At 42.5% G+C, this 6,038-nt stretch overlaps 1 non-coding gene across 1 annotated transcript; it reads right to left on the reverse strand.

Moving 5' to 3' along the window:
* Positions 1–5,685: 5,685 nt before the first annotated feature.
* On the reverse strand, positions 5,686–5,787 carry LOC114618055. Its single transcript, XR_003710915.1, has one exon. It is a non-coding gene; the product is annotated as a small nucleolar RNA U13 (small nucleolar RNA).
* Between the last annotated feature and the right edge of the window lie 251 nt (positions 5,788–6,038).

The following is a 6,038-nucleotide window of genomic DNA, read 5'->3' on the forward strand; positions in this document are numbered from 1 at the left end:
AGGGAGGAAGGGAGGGAGGGAGAGAGGGAGAGAGGGAGAGAGGGAGAGAGGGAGAGAGAGAGAGAGAGAGAGAGAGAGAGAGAGAGAGAGAGAGAGAGAGATCATTAGTTAAAACAAGAAAACATCATTACTTTGGTAACTTTGTGAAAGTAGGGGTAAGTTATTTTCCCTGGCTGTGACAAAGGGAGAGAATAATGACACACTGATTAAACAGTGAGGAGTGAGTAGCCTCTTTGACGGCAGAGCCTCTTCCATGGTACCAGAGTCAACAGAAAAAAACAAAACAAATACTACTTCCAAGAACACTGCCCCCCCCGCCCGCCCCCCCCCCCAGCCAAAAAGGAACTAAAGAGAATGGGATCTGCATTAGAACTCCGTGTCCTGTGTGGTGGAGTACCTTTCTTTCCTGGATGATCATCTCATGTCATGCAAGCGAGAATCTTTTATAGTAAGTCTTTCCGACTTTCCCAAGACAAACGAATTCCTGGTGATAGCTTAATCCAATTCTGCAGAGAATCTGGGGTTGAATCCCTCTGCTTCCTCAGACTAAAGGACCTCACCCCTACAACAGTCACAGAAAGCCATGTCCAGGGTCCTTAAAGTCTTCAAAGCGGTAAAGGGACAATGAAAACGTCCATTTTTTCTTAAACATCTTAGACTGGCAGAAGGCATCTTTCCTCTCTCCTTCTCTTCTCTGTCTAAGCTTTGGATTCTAAGGGATGCCTCTCATTAATTATGCTGGCACGACGCTGTCAGGCCTCCCGTTTAAATAGCTGCCAGATTTCTACATATCACTGCTGTCCTGATACTAAACTGACAATCAGAATCACAGAAAATCCTGCAAGCACTGTCTGATACACTGAGGTTGACTAATGTGCAAAGGATTTTAAAAGAAAACTACACTATTAATAAATGTGTTTCGAAGGTGATTTTCCCAGCAGAGCAAAAACCAGTATTTTTGATGCAGGAAGGGGGTGTAGAAAAGAGTTCTATTTAAAGTATTCCAATTTAACCAGCAATAATAGTTATATCTGAGAGCGAGAGCCTAAAAGAGATAAATAACACCTCTATTTTAATTGGTGCACCAGGAAATCAGAGAACCTGACTTAGGAGGCTTATCAGGGAGAAGTCAGTTTCTTTTCAACACATATTTCTCAAGAGCTTGCCAGGCCAAGACCAGTCCTAGGTCATCAGCCTTAGCTGAAATACAGAGAGCACATCAGAAGTGATGGGCAGGAACTGTCCTTATGGCCTGACTTTCTCTATTGTTCAAAAATTTTAAGAACAAATAATAAAACCTTGCATCAGATCACCAAGCAGGAGGGATGTTTCCCTGTATTTGGCCAACTGGCATGCTGAGCTCAAGATGGGAGAAAGGGGCATGAGCAAGAAAGCTGACCTGTGAAAGAGTTGAGTCTTAGGATTTTCACTATTTATGGAAGGAGTTTTGGCACGTTCGTAAAAGTAAAATAGTATAATGAAGGCTGTGCATTAGTTACTCAGTATAAGCTGTTAGATTTTGACAACTTTATGTATCCATGATAGTTTGAATATGCTTGGCCAGGGAGTGACACTATTAGGAGAGTAGGTGAGGCCTTTGTTGGAGGAAGTGTGTCACTGTAGGGGTGGGCAATAAGACCCTTCTCCTAACTATATGGGAGCCAATCTTCTAGTGGCCTTCAGAAGAGGTAGAACTCTCAGATACTGATGCATCATGCTTGCCTGGATGCTGCCATACTCCTGCCTTGATGTTAATGGACTGAACCTCTAAACCTGTAAGCCAGCCCCAATTAAATGTTGTCCTTATAAAAGTTGCCTTGGGCTGGAGAGATGGCTCAGCTGTTAAGAGCACTGACTACTTTTCCAGAGGTCCTGAGTGCAATTCCCAGCAACTACATGGTGGCTCACAACCATCTGTAATGGGATGTGACGCCCTCTTCTGGTGTGTCTAAAGACAGCTACAATGTACTCATATAAATAAAATAAATCTTTAAAAAAAAAAAAGAATTGTCTTGGTCATGGTTTCTGTTCACAGCAGTAAATCCTCACTAAGACACAGGAGTTAGGGTGGAGGGTCTGAAATAAGTAAATGCATGCTTTTACAGAACTGTGATCTTCATTATGGACAGAAATGCATGTCTTCAGAGTAACTAAATAAGACCAGTGTATCGTAATCCCTTTAACAAAATGCCAATGTATTAGTCAGGGTTCTCTAGAATCTGTTTGTCTGTCTGTCTGTCTGTCTGTCTGTCTATGGCATTGGGAATTTATTAGAATGACTTACAGGCTGTAGTACAGCTAACCCAATAGTAACTGCCAATCTAACGAAGGTCCAAGAATTCAGTAGTTGTTCATCCCATGAGGCTGGATGTCTCAGCTGGTCTTCAGTATATACTGGAAGTCTCTGCAGGGCGCCGCCTCACCGATAAGGAGAACGCCACGCTCAGGATTCTTCTGACAGCAGTTTTATTGTTACAGCTCTTTTAGATAGCAGTGTTACAGCTCTCTTAGATGGTAGTGTTACAGCTCTCTTAGATGGTAGTGAGGCGAGGGACCCCAAGCCCCAAAATCCTATGGCTTATATAGAGCTTTAGGAGATGTGCCACACACTCATTGGCTCTTATGATGTTGCCAAATTAGCATACTGGTTTTCGCGCCTTGCGCAGGCGCACATTCAAGCAAGGCTCGCAAGAAGAACCAGGAAGCAGGAAACCGGCGCCATGTTGCAATGGCGGATGCGGCTCCTAACACTGGAAGTCTCAAGAACTAGCTTTACATGCCAGAAAAGGAATTGACTTGCTGTGGAGGTGAGAGCCAGCAGACAAAGAGAAAAAGCTTTGTTCTTCCATGTCCTTATATAGGCTTCCAGGAGAAGGCTGGCCCAGATTAGAGGTAGGTTTTCACAGAGCAAAAGAGCTGAATTAAAGTTATGTTTTCCTACCTCATGGATATAGATTAGAAATACATTTTCCTGGGATCCATCCCATATACAGTCACCAAACCCAGACACTATCACGGATGCCAAGAAGTGCTTGCTGACAGGAGCCTGTTATAGCTGTCTCCTGAGAGGCTTTGCCAGAGCCTGACAAATACAGAGGCAGACGCTCACAGACAACCATTGGACTGAACACGGGGTCCCCAGTGGAGGAGTTAGAGAAAGAACTGAAGGAGTTGAAGGGATTTGCAACCCCATAGGATGAACAACAATATCAACCAACCAGACACCCCACAGCTCCCAGGGACTAAACCACCAACCAAGGAGTACACATGGAGCGACCCATGGCTCCAGCAGCATATGTAGCATTTGGCCTTCTTGGGCATCAATGAGAGGAGAGGTCCTTGGTCCTAAGAAGGCTTGATGCTCCAGTGTAAGGGAATGCCAGGGTGGGGAAGAAGGAATGGGTGAGTGGGTGGGGGAGCACCCGCATAGAACCAGGGGGAGGGGAATGGGATAGTGGGTTTTTCAGAGGAGAAACCAGGAAAGGGGATAAAATTTGAAATGTAAATAAATAAAATATTCAATAAAAGAAAAGAAAAAAAACAGAAATATATTTTCCCACTTTAAATTAAGCAAAATATCCCTCATAGTTGTACCCTTCATTTGGGAATTTAAGTTAATTCCAGATGTAGTTGACAACCAAGAATAGTCATTACTGCTAGGTACAAGATAAGTTCTCAAAGATACTAAAACTCCGTTTACTGTTATCATATACAGAAATGCACTTGCTACATAAGGGAAAGTGTGTTTTCAAGGCTCAACTCTTCCCATTCTTTCCTGCACTGGTAACATCTTTAAATAATTTGTTCTTTAAATGGGGTGTTCAAGTCCTTCTATAATAAGACCATAAAATTCTTTTCCCTTTTTATATGGCAATGTCCAAGTTATTATAGTATCCATATTAAAATATGCATTTCACATTTTAAATAGGAAGAAAAGACAGGAGCTCCATTATACTCCTTTGCTCTTGTGAATTGTGAAAACGCCTTTGATGAACAAGGAAAAACACAGGTTTTCCACACCAACATGGCAGTTGTCCGAAGTGGGTGGCAGGAACCAGATTTGTGTCTGCTAAAAGAATAGGAAGTGTTATTAATTAACTCCTGAGTCACCAGCACAACACACATGCATGTGGAGGTTACAGAACAACTTTCCACAGTGGTTCTCACAGTGGTTCTACAGATTGAACTCAGAGGATTAGAGAGTCACGCTGTGCAGCCCCAGACAGATGGCCTGAACTTCCTCTGTAGATTTGATTGACCTCTAGCTTCATTTTGGTGAAACAGTGTGTCCTGTGACTGCTGGATACAGACAGAATAGTAGGTCTTTCTAAAAGTAAGTTCATTAATTGACCTCCAACTTTTCTTAAATCAAGCTATACTGAAAAATCTTATGAAAATAAGATTCAAGGGAAAAATATATGCTAAAAAAATGAACTCTCTCTACCCACTTTTCTTTTCTTCCTCCTCCTGGAAGCACTGGAGTATTTTACAGGAAACAAAAGTGTCTGAGAAGAAGAGAACCCTTTCCTCAAGGGACCTCAGAAAGGCCCTCTGGGCTTTTTGCTCTTAGAAAGAGCAAAAATATAACTCTCTTCCATTTGGAATTCAAGCAGAGTGCAGTTTTTATTAACCAACACCTGTTTTGCTTTGTTTTCTTAACCAAAAAAGCAAATGGTTAGATTTTCCACACAAACATAGTAAAGGTGAAAGTGCAGTTTTGAGAGGGGGGGGAGAGAGAGAGAGAGAGAGAGAGAGCGCGCATATGTATATGTTAGGGTTTTTTTTAATTTACATTAGTTGTTTTGTTTTGTTTTGTTTTGTTTTTGTTTTTGTTTTTATTCTCTGGTTCAAAAGATGAAACCAAGGGCCTCAGACAGGCTGGGCAGGAACTGAAGTAACTGTTATTTTAAACTCAACATGGTTTTCCTTAAATGACCACTTCAAGAAAACTTTCAGACCATTTAAGGAAAACTAGTCTTCAGTGTTTAGCATCATGGGATTTGAAGTGGAAGGCTTAGGTTAGAGAAATAGATTCCTTGGGGCTACTGACAGGATTCAGTAGACAAGAGAGTAGACAAGAGCCGGAGCCCAGGAGCCAAGTGTGTTCTCAGCACCCACATCCAGCGGCTCACAACAATTTGTCACTCCAGCTCTGAGGGACCAAGAATTTCTTCTGATCTCACGTGCACAGATACAGAGATGAGGGAGGGGAAGGGGGAGGGGAAAGGAGATGGAGAGGGAGAGGGAGGGGGCAGGGAGAGGGAGAGGGAGGGGGAGGAAAAGGGAGAGGGAGAGGAAGAGGGAGAGGGAGGAGGGAGCTAAAAATTAGGTTAAAAAAAGAGGCCAGGCACAGTGGCACAAGCTTTTAATCCTAGTACTCTGGAGGCAAAGTAAGGTGGATCTCTGTGAGTTCAAGGCCAGTTTGGTTTACATAGTGACTTCCAAGCCAGCCAGGACTACTCGGCAGTGAGGACCTGTCTTAAAAACAATAACAACAACAACAATCATAAAAGAAAAACAGGTTCTAACCAAAAAAAAAGTCCATTTCATTCTTTCATTCATGAATTATGGGGAGAAGGTGCTTGGGATAAAACTGAGGCTTTATTAGAAAGAAGATTTTTTTTCTTTCAGAGTAAAGGTTTTCAATATGACATACTTTTTCTTTCTTTCCTTTTTCTACATTCACATCAGATGGCTATGTGCCATCAACATTATGAGGTTTGTTGGAGTCACAAGTCCCACAGTGGCACCAAACCCAATCATCACACTTATGAACCAAAAAAAGAATCTCATGGCATTTTTATACATACTTGCAACGGCAGCTTTGCTCTCATTTCTTTCCCTTCCCCACTGCCCCCTCTCTCTCCCTTGCTCCTCCATCCTCCCTGTTTGCCCTTCCTTCCTGTAGGCACCCCCCTCTTTGGCTTTATCACAAATATTTATTGAATTCCTAATCTGAACAAAGAGACTGGACTAAGTGCTGTAGGAGGAGAAAATGGTCCAAAATGTAGTAAGTATGGTTTCCATCACAGGACTCA

This window comes from Grammomys surdaster, unplaced genomic scaffold (genome assembly GCF_004785775.1).
Source record: "Grammomys surdaster isolate TR1022 unplaced genomic scaffold, NIH_TR_1.0 139, whole genome shotgun sequence".
Taxonomy (NCBI): domain Eukaryota; kingdom Metazoa; phylum Chordata; class Mammalia; order Rodentia; family Muridae; genus Grammomys; species Grammomys surdaster.